Here is a 17,828-nt window from a genome sequence, read left to right as displayed (position 1 = left end):
CTCTCCTGTACTGTGTCTTATATTTACTTTTATATTTATATTATGTTTTATATTTTTGTATTTATTTATTGTCTTCTATTTATTTTTATCTTTAATTTCTATATGGATGGTTAAATATATTGAAAAAATTCAATTCATACTCTTAGGATTTCTGATAAATCCAGGTAGTGCCATATTTCTATTTGTGTTCACTTTAAATATCCACATGGTGCATTTTTATGTAGCTTTCATAAAAATGTTCAGTATCAAGTAGTTCATTACACTTTATTAAATTGAAGTAAATTATTATCACTCATGTGAAATGTCAAGAAAATAGCAAAATTCTAAAATGTCAAGTTTTTGATATTTTAGAATTTAAATACATAGCTATACTATACAATAGAAAGAACTCAAATGAAACAGAGAAAACTAGGATCATGGCCCCAGCTTTTTCAAATATGGGTAAGTCATTTAATCTCTGTGTTCTTCTGTCCTTTTCATTTATTTATTTGAAAGTCAGAGTTAAGTACAGAGAGTAAGAAACAGAAATCTCCCTGCTGGTTCACTCTACAAATGGCCACAACAACTGGGGCTGTGCCAGGCCAAAGCCAGGAGCCAGGAGCCAGGAGCCAGGAGCCAGGAGCGTCATCTGGGTCTCCTGCGTGGGTGCAGGAGCCCAAGCAGTTTAGCCGTCTTCTGCTGCTTTTTCAGGCAAATTAGCAGTGACATGAAACACCCATATGAACTGCTAGCTTCTCCCCTATCTCCTTAAAAGAAGCACTTTCAGCAAATCTTTTCTAAGGTTTCATTTCTTTGTTTGACATTCTAAGTTGCTATCTAAATATTTTGTAGTGTTATGTATCTTCAAAACATTTGATAAAACAAGCAATTAGAATTAAGTATTGGTGAATTTATAATGATGTTTTATTTTTAAAATTTTTTGTGATTAAAAGCCAATCTATTAGGTTTCTATCAGGCTGTATGCTCTTGTATCTTCATCACTAAAGCTTCTCAGATTCCATATATAATTTTTTTTTATCAGTAGCTCGTCATGTTTTAGAAGTTCTATGTTTCTTGTTCCATCCCTTCATAAAATGATTAACTGAATAATGTCGTTGACTATGTTAAGTGTGTAAATGTCAAGAATCAATATTAAACAAATAAGATGCAGTGATTATGTTTATTATGTTTGCCTTAAGGGTATTATTTATATTGTATTTTAAATAACTAAGGAAATAATCCCATGAACTTGGTGATCAGTCAAATGGGATAATTTTGCCACATGGAATTGACGTATTTCAAGAGAAATGTATTTCTTAGCCAGAAAAAAAATAAGATTATTGCATTATATTGAAGTGATCACACATACTTTATCTTTTAATTTGAATAAGAAACAAAGTAGAAAGTTTTTTAAAAATAGAGATTTCCTCATAGAAAGTTGATAATGTCAGAAAAATATGTTACAAAGCAGCTTGCTGATATCAAAAGCAGCCATTTTACGATTTAAATTTAATGTAGTTTCCATATGTTTCACATCATTAATTACCTAGCAGTTTAATTTTTTTGTGTGTGGTAAATGGCTGCCATTTAAATTTAATACTGAATACTTGATTAAGTTTTATGGTTAGAAGATTAATGTGCCACAAAGAAATATTATCCTCTTTATTTTAGGAAGAAAAAAATAAACAACAAGGAATGAATTGTTAAATCTACTATACTGTTATCCAAATTGTTGATCACATCCCCCCCCCCCCACCCCCACCCCATACCTGTAGTCGACCTGGAAAGGAAAAGAAATTGTTAGAAGTTACTCAGTACTAGCTGAAGGAGACTGGTCATGATTTATTTCACGCAGTGGAACCATGGTGGGGCTGGGAATATTACATTATTGTGTTCAGTTTGTATTTTACCAAGGCTGAAAAAGCTGTTATAGTCCTTTGATGGCCCACAGGTCCTGGAGAATATTCTGTAACTACTTTATTACAACAAAGAAAGTGAACTAAGAGCAAAGTGGAAGTAAAGCAGATTACATGCATTGCCAGGTGGTATGGAGAAAGCTGCTTTCCAATAAATTGGAAATCTGAGTTGAAGGACCGATTCCTGGAGTTTGGTCTGACAGTGTTGCACCACTTACGGACAAAGGCAGTTTTTAGTTCTGCTGCTATGACTTTCCAGTGGTGATAGAGTGAATGACATTTAATGCCAGAAGAAATGTTTCAAGGACAGGGACACTCGTGTGTGTTTCCTAATAATCAGTACTCTTGTACTTGTAAATGACAAACATCTACCTCAAAATGATATTAAGAGCTAAAACATGCAGATTCAGAGTTATTTAAAATATGAATTTCTTCAGAGCACTTTTATTCTTTTTCTTCTGTACATATTTTGCATATGTCTGATCATTTTATGCCTTTAGGGAAACACTGTTGTCAAAATGTCTGTTGTGTTTGCTTTATAAATTAAATGTTCATCCAGCACTAAAGTAGGTCATTTCAGTTGCAAGGTTCAGAGATATAACTGGGCTTGTGGAATTCATAGGTATGAAGAATTTATTGTTCCTCTTCCTCAAAATAAAATATCAACAAAACAAAAATTTATAATTAAGATGCCAATGTAATTACATATCAATGATGGTATGTAATTTATAAATGTTATTATATGTTATGTTATAAACTAGTGTTTCTACTTCTCACGTGCAGCGTTGTTACTTCATGGTAATAACAGAAGTTCTCAAAAAATGTTGAAATCACTCAATAAGATAGAGAAGTCGATATGAAAGCCAGAATTTATCAAGTATGTACTATTTCTAAGTCATTTAAATAGAGAAAATGATAACATATGTAACTAAATTATTCATGTGAAACCAATGACCATGTTTATGGTAAAAATTATGAAATACATTTATGAAGGTTTCACTGTCTTTAAGATAAAAGCTAATGGGAATCACGAGTAAAAGTGGACCAAGAAAGAACTATTCTCTGTGCAGCTTGCACCTTAGATATGTGCTCTATTTATAAAAGTTTGCTCTTAGTTTCACTCACAATACTCCCAGCAACTGCTGTGGAAAACAGGATGAGTTCCTCTAGAAATTAAATAGAATAATATATGAGTCAACAATTCTGCCTCTGGATATATACCCTAAAGAGTTGAAAGCAAGAACTTCAATAGATACTTATACAACCATTATCATTCACAGTAGCCAAAATATAGAAGGAAACCAAGTGTCCATTAAAGGATGAATGTAAAAACAAAACATAGAGCAGGTTTTGACCTAGCAGTTAAGATATCAGTGGAATGGGCGGGAGAGAGATTATGGGGGGGAGCTGCTATAATTCAAAAGTTGTGCTTTGGAAATTTATATTTATTAAATAAAAGTTAAAAAAAAAGATATCAGTGGAGATGCTATGTCCCATATTGGAGTACTGGCTCTGCTCCTTATTCCAGCTTCCTGTTAATGCACACCCTGGGAGGCAGCAGATAATGGCTCAAATAATAAGGTACCTGCCACCTACATGGGAGACCCAGATTGAGTTCCAGGCTCCTTGTTTCCATGTGACCACATCTTGGCTGTTGCTGGGATTTGAGGAATGAACCAATGGATGGAAGATTCTGTCCCACCACAACCACCACCATCTCTCTCTCTCTCTCTCTCTCTCTCTCTCTCTGGCTTTCAAATGAAATAAATGATTTCAAAAGTAGAAACAAGGGTAAACACATGCAATAGATATTATTCCATCTTGGAAAGGAAGGAAATACTGGCAACATGCTACCACATGACTTGAAGACAATGTTAGGCTAAATGAAATAAGCCAGACATAAAAGGACAACTATCTTACGATTTCCTCTTATATGAGCTACCTAAAATAGCTTCTTAGAGACAGAGTACAATAGTGGTTTCCAGGGGCTAGGGGAAGGAGGAATTGGGAGTTGTTAATTAGTGAGTATGGAGTTTCAGTTTGAGAAAAAGAAATATTTCTGGAGATGGATGGCAGTGAAGTCTGTCTAGTTCTAAGTGTTCCACATTCTATTCACCTCTTTTCCTTGGATAACTCATACAGATCACACACTCATGATAACTAACTGTGAATTCCTTTCCCTCCTGCCATTTCAGCAGCCTAAGTAAACACGCAAACACCCTGGGACGGAGCTCAAGGCTCTTGGCCTTGGCCTGACCCAGCCATTGCCACCATCTGGGGAGTGAATTAGCAGGTGGAAGATTCTTTCAGTCTCGCTCTCTCACTGTTTCTCTTCCTCTCACTCTCCCTCTCTCTCTGTGGCTCTCTGCCTTTCAAATAAAAAATATCTTTTTAAAAATAGTTAAGCAAAGACATAAAAAAAAAACTTGCTACTCCTCCCTCATGTGTTAGTGATATCACTAATTGGTTTGACCATCCGCTCATTGTTCATTCCTGAAGCATGGATTGTGCTACAGTGCTAGTCAGGTTTGCTCTTAACATCCCTCACCAAACTCACAGCTGATCTCAGTATCTCCTAAGTGAAATTTTGCTTTTATTATCATCCCACATATTGCCTGGCTTCACAACTCAGAGGTCTTTCAAAAATTTAATCTTAAAGCCATGACTCTTATACTCATACTGAATTTTTTTAGCAAATCCTTCAGAGCTTAGAATCACCTATCTTCTTTCAGCCCCTCTCCTCAATCTCTCGCAGGTCAGTTCTGTCCTTCTGGCACCCAACACTGGTCTCATAGTTCCAATACGTACTCCTTCCCTGTTTTGCTCCTGACTTGAATCTCTTTCATTTGCTTTCTGTGCAACTCTCCTCTGTGATCTCTACTGGCTGACTGGTATTCACATTTACTTTTAAAGATCAGACATTCAACCAAAGGGACTCTGTTCTGTGCTTTGCATTCTGTAACTTTGCTTTACCGTTTTTTTTTTTTTAAATATTTTATTTATATATTCAGAGTTAGAGTTACAGACAGTGAGAGGAAGAGACAGAGAAAGGTCTTCCATGCACTGGCTCACTCGCCAAACAGCCGTAACGACCGGAGCCGAGCTGATCTGAAGGCAGGAGCCGGGACTCTCACATGGGTGCAGGGGCCCAAGGAGTTGGACCATCCTCCACCTCTTTCCCAGGCCACAGCAGAGAGCCGGATTGGAAGAGGAGCAGCTGGGACTAGAACCGGCACGCATATGAGATGCCAGCAGGACAGGCGGAGTATTAACCTACTATGCCACAGTAATTTCTATTACCACAGAAATAACTAAATATGTAACCTAACCAGCAACTGTGGATATTCACAAACCATCAGCCCCTTATTAAGTCATGTATTTCCTAGATCTCCAAGTGAAAACTCAAAGACTTTAATTTCAATAGCCATGTTAAATACAGTGTTACTCATTCCTATCTCAGAATCTCAGAAAAGTATCAGCAATAGCTTTTCCTTAGGCTTGTCTTCCTCTAGGTTTTTTTTTGTTGTTGTTCAAATCTTTGATTTCTGTGATAAAATTTCAGCTTCCTCTATCTATCCATTTATCTATCTATCTATCTGATTCTGACATTAATGTCATTAAGTTTTTTTTTTTTTTAGCATTTGACAAGGACTGCTTCTTTCTTACTATACTTTTCCTTAGCTTTGTTCTTTTTTTAGGTTTATTTCTTTTATTTGAAAGTCCGAGTTACACAGAGAGAGATATTCCATCTACTGGTTTACTCCCCAAGAGGCTGCAGTGGCCGGGACTGAACAAGGCTGAAGTTAGGAACCAGGAGCTTTATCCAGGACTCCCTTGTGGATGCAGGGGCCCAACCACTTGGCCCACATTCTTCAGGTGCTTTAGCAGGGAGCTACATTAGAACTGAAGCAGCTGGGACACGAACCGGCACCCATATGGGATGCTGGCAACACAGGCAGCAGCTTTACCCTCTACCTCACAACTCTGGCCCTGGTTTTCTTTTTTAAAATTGTATTTATTTTAATTTTATTTTTTTTAAACTTTTATTTAATGAATATAAATTTCCAAAGTACAGAATATTGATTACAGTGGCTTCCCCCTCCCCATAACGTCCCTCCAACGCGCAACCCTCCCCTTATCCACTCCCTCTCCCCTTCCATTCACATCAAGATTCATTTTCGATTCTCTTTATATACAGAAGATCAGTTTAGCATACATTAAGTAAAGATTTCAACAGTTTGCTCCCACACAGAAACATAAAGTGAAAAATACTGTTTGAGTACTAGTTATAGCATTAAATCTCAATGTACAGCACACTAAGGACAAAGATCCTACATGAGGAGTAAGTGCACAGTGACTCCTGTTGTTGACTTAACAAATTGACACTCTTGTTTATGGAATCAGTAATCACCCTAGGCTCTTGTCATGAGCTGCCAAGGCTATGGAAGCCCCCTGAGTTCACTGACTCTGATCAGTTTTAGACAAGGCCATGGTCAAAGTGGAAGTTCTCTCCTCCCTTCAGAGAAAGGTACCTCCTTCTTTGATGACCCATTCTTTCCACTGGGATCTCACTCACGGAGATCTCTCATTTAGGTTTTTTTTTCCCGAAGAGTGTCTTGGCTTTCCATGCCTGAAATACTCTCAGGGGCATTTCAGCCGGATCCGCATGCCTTAAGGGCTGATTATGAGGCCAGAGTGCTGTTAGGACATTTGCCATTCGATGGGTCTGCTGTGTATCTCACTTCCCATGTTGGATCATTCTCTCCCTTTTTTGTTCTATCAGCTAGTATTTGCAGACACTATTCTTGTTTATGTGATCCCTTTGGTTCTTAGTCCTATCATTGTGATCAATTGTGAACAGAAATTGATCACTGGGACTAGTGAGATGGCATTGGTACATGCCACCTTGATGGGATTGAATTCGAATCCCCTGGTATGTTTGAGGTAAGTCAGCTTGAGCATGTCCCGAATTGCACATCTCTTCCCTCTCTTATTCCCACTCATATTTAACAGCAATCACTTTTCAGTTAAGTTTCAGCACTTACGAATAATTGTGTATTGATTACAGTACTCAACCAAAAGTATTAAGTAGAACAAACAAAAAAAATACTAAGAGGGATAACATATTAAGCTGCTCATCACCAGTCAGGGTGAGGGCTGATCAAGTCACCGTTTCTCATAGTGTTCATTTCACTTAACAGGTTTCCTTTTTGGTGCTCAGTTAGTTGTCACCTATCAAGGAGAACAAGTGGTATTTGTCCCTTTGGGATTGGCTTATTTCACTCAACATAATGTTTTCCAAATTCCTAACAGGGATCACTTTTCAGCTAAAATTTAAACACCTAAGAATAATTGTGTGTTAATTACAGAGTTCAACCAATGGTACTAGAACAAAAAAAATACTAAAATGGATAAAGTATTACATTGTACATCAACCGTCAGGACAAGAGCTGATCAAGTCATTGTTTCTCACAGTGTCCATTTCACTTCAACAAGTTTCCCCTTTGGTGCTCAGTTAGTTGTCGCCAATCAGGGAGAACTTATGATATTTGTCCCTTTGGGACTGGCTTAATTCACTCAGCATGATGTTTTCCAAATTCCTCCATCTTGTTGCAAATGACTGGGTTTCGTTGTTTTTGACTGCTGTATAGTATTCTATAGAGTACATGTCCCATAATTTCTTTATCCAGTCTACTGTTGATGGGCATTTGGGTTGGTTCCACGTCTTAGCTATTGTGAATTGAGCTGCAATAAACATTAATGTGCAGACTGCTTTTTTGTTTGCCAATTTAATTTCCTTTGGGTAAATTCCAAGGAGTGGGATGGCTGGGTTGAATGGTAGGGTTATATTCAGGTTTCTGAGGAATCTCCAGACTGACTTCCATAGTGGCTTAACCAGTTTGCATTCCCACCAACAGTGGGTGAGTGTCCCTTTTTCCCCACATCCTCTCCAGCATCTATTGTTGGTAGATTTCTGAATGTGAGCCATTCTAACTGGGGTGAGGTGGAACCTCATTGTGGTTTTGATTTGCATTTCCCTGATTGCTAGTGATCTTGAACATTTTTTCATGTGTATTTTAATTTTATTTTAAAGGCAAAGAGACAGTGATTTTGCATCCATTTGGTCAGCTAGGGCTGAGCCAGTCATAAACCAGGAGCCAACAACTCAATGTGGGTCTCCCTTGGGTACAAGGACCCATGTGCTTTAGTCATCATCTGCTGCCTCCCTGGGTATGCGTTAACAAGAAGCTGGATCAGAAGTAGAAGAGCCATGACTGGAACCAGGCACTCTGATATGAGATGTGGCCATCTCCAGATGGTGATTTAACCACTGTGCCAAGCACCTATTTCCTCTGCCCCCTTAATTTTCTATCAAGGTCTTTCTCTATTTTTCTACTCTTTCCCTATGTATGCTTCATTTTCACTCCCATGTTTCCCATTGGGATCACGTGTGGACAGTAATTATGGTTTTCCACAATAAAAGTTCACATGATACTTGCAATTAGATAACTTCTGAATTGGAATGAGCCATGTGCCTGTCACAGTGATTTCTGGTCTAAGACTTTACTGGACATGAAAATCTGATTCCTTCTTGCTAGTTCTTTTTTTATTTTATTTTATCAGGTGAATACATGAGTTAATCATAGAAAACTAGACATAATAGAAGCTAGGTAAGAGCTTCTGAGAATATTGTCCTCTGGATACAGAGATTAAAAACTTTTTAAAAGTTTTTTTTGGTTTTGCCCCACTTTCTTCTTTTCTGTTTTGATTATGTCTCTGAAGACTGTATGATTAGACCTAGAGTACCCATGTGGATACCAGAAGACCAAAAAGAATGCCAACTCAATCTTTAGCTGTTGGACTTTATCTTATATAAGTAGTAAACATCCTTATCCTTTGAGATATCTTTATGGGGTATTCTGTTACACACTTCTTGATACACCAAGAATTCCTGTTTCTATTTTTAGAAAGATTTATTTGAAAGGTAGGGCAAAAGAGAGAAAAGGGAAGAGATCTTCCATCCCCTGGTTCCCTCCCCAAATGGCCACAATATCTGAGTCTAGGAACTCCATCTGGTTTCCCAAGTACTCGGATCATCATCTGCTGCCTTCTGAAGCATACTCACAGGAAGCTGGATAGGAAGTGGTGCAGTCAGGGCTTGAACTGTCACTTCAATACTGAATGCTGGGGCCAGCGCTGTGGTGCAGTAGGTTAATCCTCCGCCTGTAGTGCTGGCATATCATATGGACCCTGGTTCTAGTCCTGGCTGCTCCTCTTCCAATCCAGCTCTCTGCTGTGGCCTGAGAAAGCAGTAGAAGATGGCCCAAGTGCTTGGGCCACTGCACCCACATGAGAGACCCAGAAGAAGCACCTGGCTCCTAACTTCGGACTGGCGAAGCTCCGACCGTTGCAGTCATTGGAGAGTGAACTAATGGACATAAGACCTCTCTCTGTTTCTCCCTCTCACTGTCTGTAACTCTACCACTCAAATAAATAAATAAAATCTTTAAAAAAAGTACTGAATGCTGATGTTGCACATGGAGGCTTAACGTACTGTGTCACAATACTAGCCCCACTGTTTATTTATTCAAACAAAGCAACTTACCTTTTTGTCTTCATCTCTCCTACTTACATTATGCTCCAGTATTTTCCATTAAAAAAAAATCACTTTAAGTAGATCATAGATACCCTTCAGAATTTCAGTGGATGCCAGTCATTTTCTCTCATTAGAAATAACATTTTTTTCCATTATGTATTTGCTTGTTCAATTTTTATCATACAATTTTAAGTTTGATGAAAGCAAACACTCTTTCTCGTGTTCACCTGTGCATTTGAAAAGCTTAGCTGCTTACTGCATCCTAGTACGCTCTCAGCAAGTATATATGGAATGAATGGCTGAAAGGGTAAATATTTAACATAGTGTTTCATGAGTTGTAGCAGAGATGTCAACGTGGATTAGTAGAAACGCTTTTCTTAAGGAGTGACATTTGAACAGTCTTGAGTATTCCTAAGAGTTCACTGCATAATAAACCCGGACAGAGATGGACCTTCAGAGATCATGAGGTCCCTATCCGTAAACCACCACCTGTAGGAAATTTAAGAGATTGGATTGCATGATCATTTAAGTGCCCTTTAATTCAAGACTGTTAAACCAAGTCTCATATACCTGAAGACAATATGTGTATAAGAAAAAGCCCTCTAAATGTGAAGTCTATAAATATGCAGATCAGCATTTTAAAAGAGAAAAAGTTTAAATGACTGAATATGAAACAACAGGAAAACAATTGATCTACTTTATATATTATAACACATAAATTATAATCACAACTACTGGGAAGGTATAATATTCTGAACAACACAGAATGGAACCTCTAAATATATGACATCCTTCATTTTAATATATATGATCATGTCAGTGAGCATCATTCCACGAGAATTACCAGGGATTCCACTGAGTTTTGGAGGAATCTCTTACAATCATCCAGAGCAAAAAACCACTTTATGCATTCTTTGTTGATGATGGAGTTAGGCAAATCAGGAAAGTGTTTGAGGGAGGGTTAATTTTTTAAGTAGCCAGTTCTCTAGTGAATATTTTATTGTATGATACATTTTACTTCTCTACACAGAATCATAAATATACTGACTTGAATAATAAATACTGAGATAATGATAATGGCTTGTACTTTATTGAGTTTGGGAATTAATAATTAATGATGTGGGTTGATAATTCTCCAAATTCATGATTAAGTTTTCTCTCTTAACAAAAGTCATTTTTCAACTTTTATTTCTTTCAAGAAGCATACTCACTTGATTCATTCTTCGGTATATTATAGAGGGAGATGAGGGGGAAATATTTCCACATAGAGAAATGGAATATTATCTCAAATATTAAAAATGAATTCCCATATCTGTGTCTCAATCTTATGACTGAACATTCTCTTGTTTTGAGTGACAAGTGAGAACTAGTGTGCAACATACTTAAAGATTTATCATCTTGAATACAGGTTTACTAAGTGTACAGATCAGTGGTAAAGACTTCACATTTGGGAGACAGCATCCTTGTAATATCAGTTGAGAGACTGCTAATCTTAAGCAAAGTATAAAATTGTTAGCAACTTTTACTTTACTTCCAAACTCTTGTTCTGTCTCTGGAGAGTTTGATACCGTTCAAACTTGAACAAACTACACAATCTTTTCTGAATTTCAAAGGTTTACACATTTGGAAATATTTGCACAGAATTAATGACTACGAAGCATCAAGCATAAATTGGGGCTCAATAAATGGTACTACAGATTTTATTGAAGACCCTTTTTTTTCCAAATAACAACTGGCCTTAAATTCTGACATTAAATCAACTCCCCACTCCTTAAAACCGCTGGTCTCAGTACCTGCATACCTTCAGAATAGTTCAGAAAGGAAAGAGTTCCCCTGGATTAGATATTTATTTCTTCAGAATAATAGTTTTTCAGCTCCTGGAACAGTTTTGTTGGTACCTATAATGTTTGCTTTGATTACTAACCCTGGTTCTCTTAGACTGTATGCCTGATTTCTAGTTTCTCTTTGTTCCCATTCAGCATCTTTTTCAAATGCTCCCATAATTTATAGTTCCTAGTTTTAATCAGGTTTCAGCATTTCCCCACTTACACAGTTACTAAATAAGAAGATAACTGGTTCTTTTCTGTTCTTACCATCCAGGGCCAAGTTTTCTCTGATGTAGTTGTTTGTATGGCAACTAGTGTGTACAAGCTTCCCATTCACTTTCAAATCATTGGATTCTGTGTTGGGAAGATCACTTTAACTTTGAATCCTTGTGGCCTTTTATTGAAATTGTTAATATGCAATCACTTAACTAAAGGCGATTTTTATTAGAGAATAGCATTTAAAACCAACAAGTGGGACCTCTGTTTTGACACAAAAGGTTAAACTGCCTCTTGTGGCCCTAGCGTCCCATATTGGACTGCAAGCTCAAGTCCTAGCTGTTTTGCCTTTGCTTCCCATTGAGCTCCTTACTGATGCACCCAAGGAAACAGCAGATGGTGACCCAAGTGCTTGGCTCTCTGCCACCCACATGGGACACCCTGCTGGAGTTCTGGGCTCTCAGCTTCAGCACTTGAAGCTATTTGGGTGAGTGAACCATTGGATGGAAGGTCTCTCTGTGTCATTCTAATTTTCAAATAAATAAATAAATAAATACTTTCTAAAATTACTAACAAATTTACTGTTATTATAAATATTACTTGCTTTGACATGACTGTTGTTAATGCCAACTTTCAGCATAGTGCTGATCTCCAAGTTCAGTTAGCCTGAGACTCGCTTCTTTTTCCTGCCTTTTACAAATGGACAGAAACAATTTAACATTGACACCTACGCTCCTTCATCTCTAGGGGTAACTGATTGCCTCAAAAAAATAGATGTGAATATATTTCATGCCAGCAAATATTTAAATATTTTCCCCCAAATAAATAATACTCTGAAAATAGAATTAATTATATTTGAGCCAAAGGATGCCCACTAATTTTAATTTGGTTACTTAAAGTAATAGACTTAGCAACTACCTATAATAATAAAACCAATATGCAATGACTTGTAGCTCATTTCATATTATTGCATACGTTTAAGACCCATCCTAAATTTATGGAATTCAGAAATAGAATCATTTTATAGACGTAGATTTTGAGGATCTGAGACATTTAAAAAAGACCCACGTTTATGTCATTTGGGGTTCTAGGTAGTATACAGATGCTTCTATAATGATCAGGCCCCTATAGCAGCCAATAGAATGGTAGGGATGAAGAGGAAGTGGTTGTATGACTGAAAAGCACACCAAACACAAAAAATGAGAAGCAGCCATTCATTGTTTCACAATAGTATCAATTTATGAATGTGATATATTGGTGAAAATAATTGGGAAACAAAGGAAAATTAAATACAATTTCATTTGTAAGTAAATCAAAAAGTAAGATTGTTAAAGAAGTAGAATATTGTTAAAGAATGCAAAAGAATTTTAGAGCCAAAAGTGTTCTGTAACTTTATGAAATATTTTTTCTTTTTTAGTTTTAATTTATAAAACTGTTTTTTTTTTATTTATTTATTTGAGAGCCAGAGTTACAGAGAGAAAGAGAGAGAGCGAGAGAGAGCGAGCGAGCGCAAGAGCAAGAGAAAAGGTCTTCCATCCTCTGGTTTACTCCCCCCGATGGCTGCAAAGGTTGGAGCTTGGCCGGTTGGAAGCCAGGAGCCACAGTGCAGCGGCCCACGCACTTGGGCCAACTTCCACTGATTTCCCAGGCCATTAGCTAGGAGCTGGATTGGAAGTGGAACAGCTGAGACTCAACTGGCGCCCAAGTGGGATGCTGGTACCGCAGGCGGAGTCTTAACCTACTGTATCACAATGCTTGTCCCTAAAATGCTTTTTCTTCAAAAGACTGATAACAATGAGAAAAGTTAAATATTGAAGAGAAATTTATTCCTTTGTAACTTTCCTGAACTTCATTACAACTTCATTTAAATGATTTTTATTTTATTTTTGACAACAGTAAGTACATTTGACATTTATTTGCATTTCATTTGGAAAAGATAAGATTTTTATAATGCTAGAATGTTGACTAAACACCTTGTTAGTGTATACACTGTTCTTTAAGTTGACATAAATCCTAGATCTTGGAAATTAATGGTAATAGGATCTGTTCATAGAAAGTGAAATTGTATTAATCCAGAGGTCATAAACATTGTCATGTTTAGAGGATTATGTTTTAGCAAGTACATTGTGTCTGTTGATTTAAGAATAATTGCTTTCCATTTGTCTACACTCTTTTCTTGTTGTGACTGTTGGTAACAATCAGGATTGCCCTCTAGGTGCATTTTAATTCTTTCTATGACAGTTAAGTCTCGTTTTCTCTACCTTCACAGTGGGAAAATGTCACAAGAAAAATAGCACCATAAATATGACTTTACAAAATGCAAATATTTTCAAAATATGAGATACATGCCTACTTGGCATGTGTTTCTAAGCTGTAGTATGCTGTTTTGAAAAGCGTTACAAATCTGTTTTTTTTTTTTTTTTTGACAGGCAGAGTGGACAGTGAGAGAGAGAGACAGAGAGAGAAAGGTCTTCCTTTTGCCGTTGGTTCACCCTCCAATGGCCGCCGCTGCAGCCGGCGCACCGCGCTAATCCGATGGCAGGAGCCAGGATCCAGGTGCTTTTCCTGGTCTCCCATGGGGTGCAGGGCCCAAGCACCTGGGCCATCCTCCACTGCACTCCCTGGCCATAGCAGAGAGCTGGCCTGGAAGAGGGGCAACCGGGACAGAATCCGGCGCCCCAACCGGGACTAGAACCCGGTGTGCCGGCGCCGCAAGGTGGAGGATTAGCCTATTGAGCCACGGCGCCGGCTTACAAATCTGTTTTTTAAAAGATCTAGCTGACAGAGGAAACACATTTAAGATTCATATTATTATTATTTTTTTTTTTTGGACAGGCAGAGTGGACAGTGAGAGAGAGAGAGAGACAGAGAGAAAGTCTTCCTTTACCGTTGGTTGACCCTCCAATGGTCACTGCGGCTGGAACGCTGTGGCCAGCGCACTGTGCCTATCTGAAGGCAGGAGCCAAGTGCTTCTCCTGGTCTCCCATGCGGGTGCAGGGCCCAAACACTTGGGCCATCCTCCACTGCACTCCCGTGCCACAGCAGAGAGCTGGACTGGAAGAAGGGCAACTGGGACAGAATCCGGTGCCTCAACCAGGACTAGAACCCCGTATGCTGGCGCTGCAAGGTGGAGGATTAGCCTATTGAGCCGCGGCGCTGGCCAGATTCATGATTTTTTAAAAGGTAACTTCGACTCTTCATTTTAGATATGGGTAGCCTCCAATTATGTTTTAACCTTATATTATTACATAATAATACCTTGCTAATGTACTCAAACTTATTTTTTTTTTAATATATAGTTAGGGGCTGGCGCTGTGGCACAGGGGGTTAAAGCCCTGGCCTACAGCACCAGCATCCCATATGGGCACCTGTTCGAGTCCCGGCTGTTCCACTTCCAATCCAGCTCTCTGCTATGGCCTGGGAAAGCAGTAGAAGATGGTCCAAGTTCTTGGGCCCCTGCACCAACGTGGGAGACCCACAGGAGGCTCCTGGCTTTGTTTCAGCTAAGTTCTGGATGTTGTGGCCATCTAGGGAGTGAACCAGTGGATGGAAGCCCTCTCTCTTTCCCTGTCTGCCTCTGCCTCTCTCTAACTCTGCCTTTTAAGTAAATAAATAAAATCTTTTAAAAAATGTAGTTAAATTGGCTCATCATGGCTGATAAGAGCTAATGAAAGAAGAACTACATATTTTATACAGAAAAATCCAGTTTTATTTGGGAAATTCCAGGCACAAAAATGTACCATATTGTGTTAAGTGGACTATTTCACAACACATAGAAATATAAAGTAGGGGCCAGCGCCGTGGCTTACTTGCTTAATCCTCCGCCTGCGTCGTGGGCATCCCATATGGGCATCGGGTTCCAGTTCTGGCTGCTCCTCTTCCAGTCCAGCTCTCTCCTGTGGCCCAGGAAGGCAGTGGAGGATGGCCCAAGTGCTCGGGTGACTGCACCTGTGAGGGAGACCAGGAGGAAGCACTTGGCTCCTGGCTTCAGATCGGTGTAGCTCTGGCCATAGCGGTCTATCTGTCAAATATATATATATATATATATATATATATATATATATATCAAACTGTGACATTTTAAAAGCTAAAAATAAATGATTTTTGAGTTCATAAAAATTCATGTCCTCTAAGCACCATAGACCTTTTGAATTTTAGAAAGAATGAGTACATATTTTACTAAAATTGTTTAAATTATTTTTGCAGTTGGTAGATATACAGTGGGTACTTCAGAAAGTTCATGGATAACTGGTATTATAAGGTAATGTACATTTCCCATGAACTTTTTGGACCTTCTCCCTTTGTGTGCAATCATTCTCATCAGTATTTCTTGTAAACTGTAAATTGTGGTCTAATGAAAAGTTTAAAAAGCAAACTAACCTTTATCTCTTAAATATAATTTTCAAATAAAATGCAGTTATGAAACTTATGCATAGCTTCCCGTTTCATTGATTTTATTACTTTATAAATTATCTTAACATTATTTGAGTGCACCGAATTTTATAGTATGAGACTTAACACATTTAGAAGAACTGTTAATATTAACTGTTACTTGTACCCACATGTTTTGAGGCATGTATTTGGAATGTCTGTTTACCATGAGATCAGTCTTGTGAAAACATCAGTGTTCATTCTGGTTTTATTTGGATAATTCTCCAAATGGCCGCAATGGCGGGAACTGGGCTGATCTGATGTCAGGAGCCAGGAACTTCTTCTAGGTCCTCCATGCAGGTGCAGGAGCTCAAGGAGTTAGGCCATCTTCTACTACTTTCCCAGGCCATGAGCTGGATTGGAAGTGGAACAGCCAGAACTCGAACTGGTGCCCATATGGGATGCCTGCACTGTTTGCGGTGGCTTTAGTAGCTACCCCACCATACCCGCCTCAGGACTAATTAAGTTTTAACATTTCTATTCTTTATTTGTTACAATGTTAGATCGCTTATAGCAAACAAAGTGTCTCTTGTCCACTGTTTTTATCAATATCATTGGGCTTTTAACTGAGAGTTACTGATATTTTTTATTTGTTTACTTAAGATTATTTAAGAGGGAAGGATAAATGGGGAGTGTGTAGAAGAGAGGGAAGAATAGAAGGAGAAAGAGAGAAAGATCCCATTCACTGATCACTGGTTCTGGGTTGGGAATGAAGATAGAAGCCAAGAACTGTATCCAAGTCTTCCAGTGGGTGGCAGAAACCCAACTACTTGAGCTTTAACCAGTTCATCCCGGGATCTTCATTAGCAAGAAGCTGGAACTGGGAACAAAAAGTAGAACCTAAGCAATCTAAGGATGCAGATGTCTTAACCAGCATCTTAACTGCTATGCGAAATCCCTACTCCTCAATGTAATTGCTAATTAATGAGCCTAATGGTAACTTGGGGTGTTTGTATGTGTATATCTTTATAGATAGGTATATATTTAGGTACATTTAGATACATGGTAGGTATAGAAATAGATTGAGAAATAAAGAAAAATGTATAGATCTTATATAGAAGTAGGAAATAACCTCAAAATACAAGCTGCATTCCATAACTTTCGTAGCCAAGGATAGGCAATTTAAATTACATGGCACTTATCCAATATGGCACATAATGGTAAAGTAAGATAGAATGAATAATTACTGTTATTGGCTGAAAGATTTTTTATATCATTTATGATGATAGACACTTTTTAATTCTTGTTATAATAATGCAAGAGGAAGTGTTATTTTACTCACCAGAGCTGAATTAAAATCCTCACAAATGGTTTAACTTTTGTCGTCCTTAGTTCACTAACATAATGATAAAGAATGGCTGCAAGGGCCAGGCCCTCTAAAATTACTCATTGAAATACTACCATTAGTGCTTCTTATTCTTTCTTAACCTTCTGGGTAAAATTGCTTTCCTTCTCTGCATCCCCTTCACTTAAATCTTCTCTATAATTGCATTTTTGACTTTGTCTTGCAGTTCCATTTCCATGTCTCTTTAGAAACAAATGGATGTCTTGTTCAACTTCCAGTGTCCTGCTCAGACCCTAGCACATGTAGTTAGTTGTTCAGTAACTGTGTGTTGAGTTAGTGTACAAGAAGCAGAGTTATAAACTTTCTTATCTTTTTTTTTAATTCTGGCCTGTAGGTTATTTGTACATAGAAAGAGATTATACCCAAAAGGAGAAAGCATTAATCTAACACAAGCCAGTGATCATTTAAAAAACATTTCCCCCAGAGTACTTATCTAGTTAGTTTTGTTGTTGTTAAAAGAAAGGGGAGTTTAGAAAGTACTTTTTATGTGACAAACAAAATACCATTCAAAGTGCATA

At 37.9% G+C, this 17,828-nt stretch overlaps 1 protein-coding gene across 6 annotated transcripts in view; it reads left to right on the top strand.

The window, feature by feature from the left end:
• CCSER1 (coiled-coil serine rich protein 1) overlaps nucleotides 1–17,828 on the top strand; it is a 1,433,531-nt gene that overhangs the window by 353,091 nt on the left and 1,062,612 nt on the right. The window lies entirely within an intron of this gene.

The sequence above is a fragment of the Oryctolagus cuniculus genome, chromosome 8, assembly GCF_051225735.1.
Source record: "Oryctolagus cuniculus isolate XC-2025 breed Fujian yellow rabbit chromosome 8, ASM5122573v1, whole genome shotgun sequence".
NCBI lineage: Eukaryota > Metazoa > Chordata > Mammalia > Lagomorpha > Leporidae > Oryctolagus > Oryctolagus cuniculus.
This window is presented reverse-complemented; position numbering and strand designations above follow the sequence as displayed.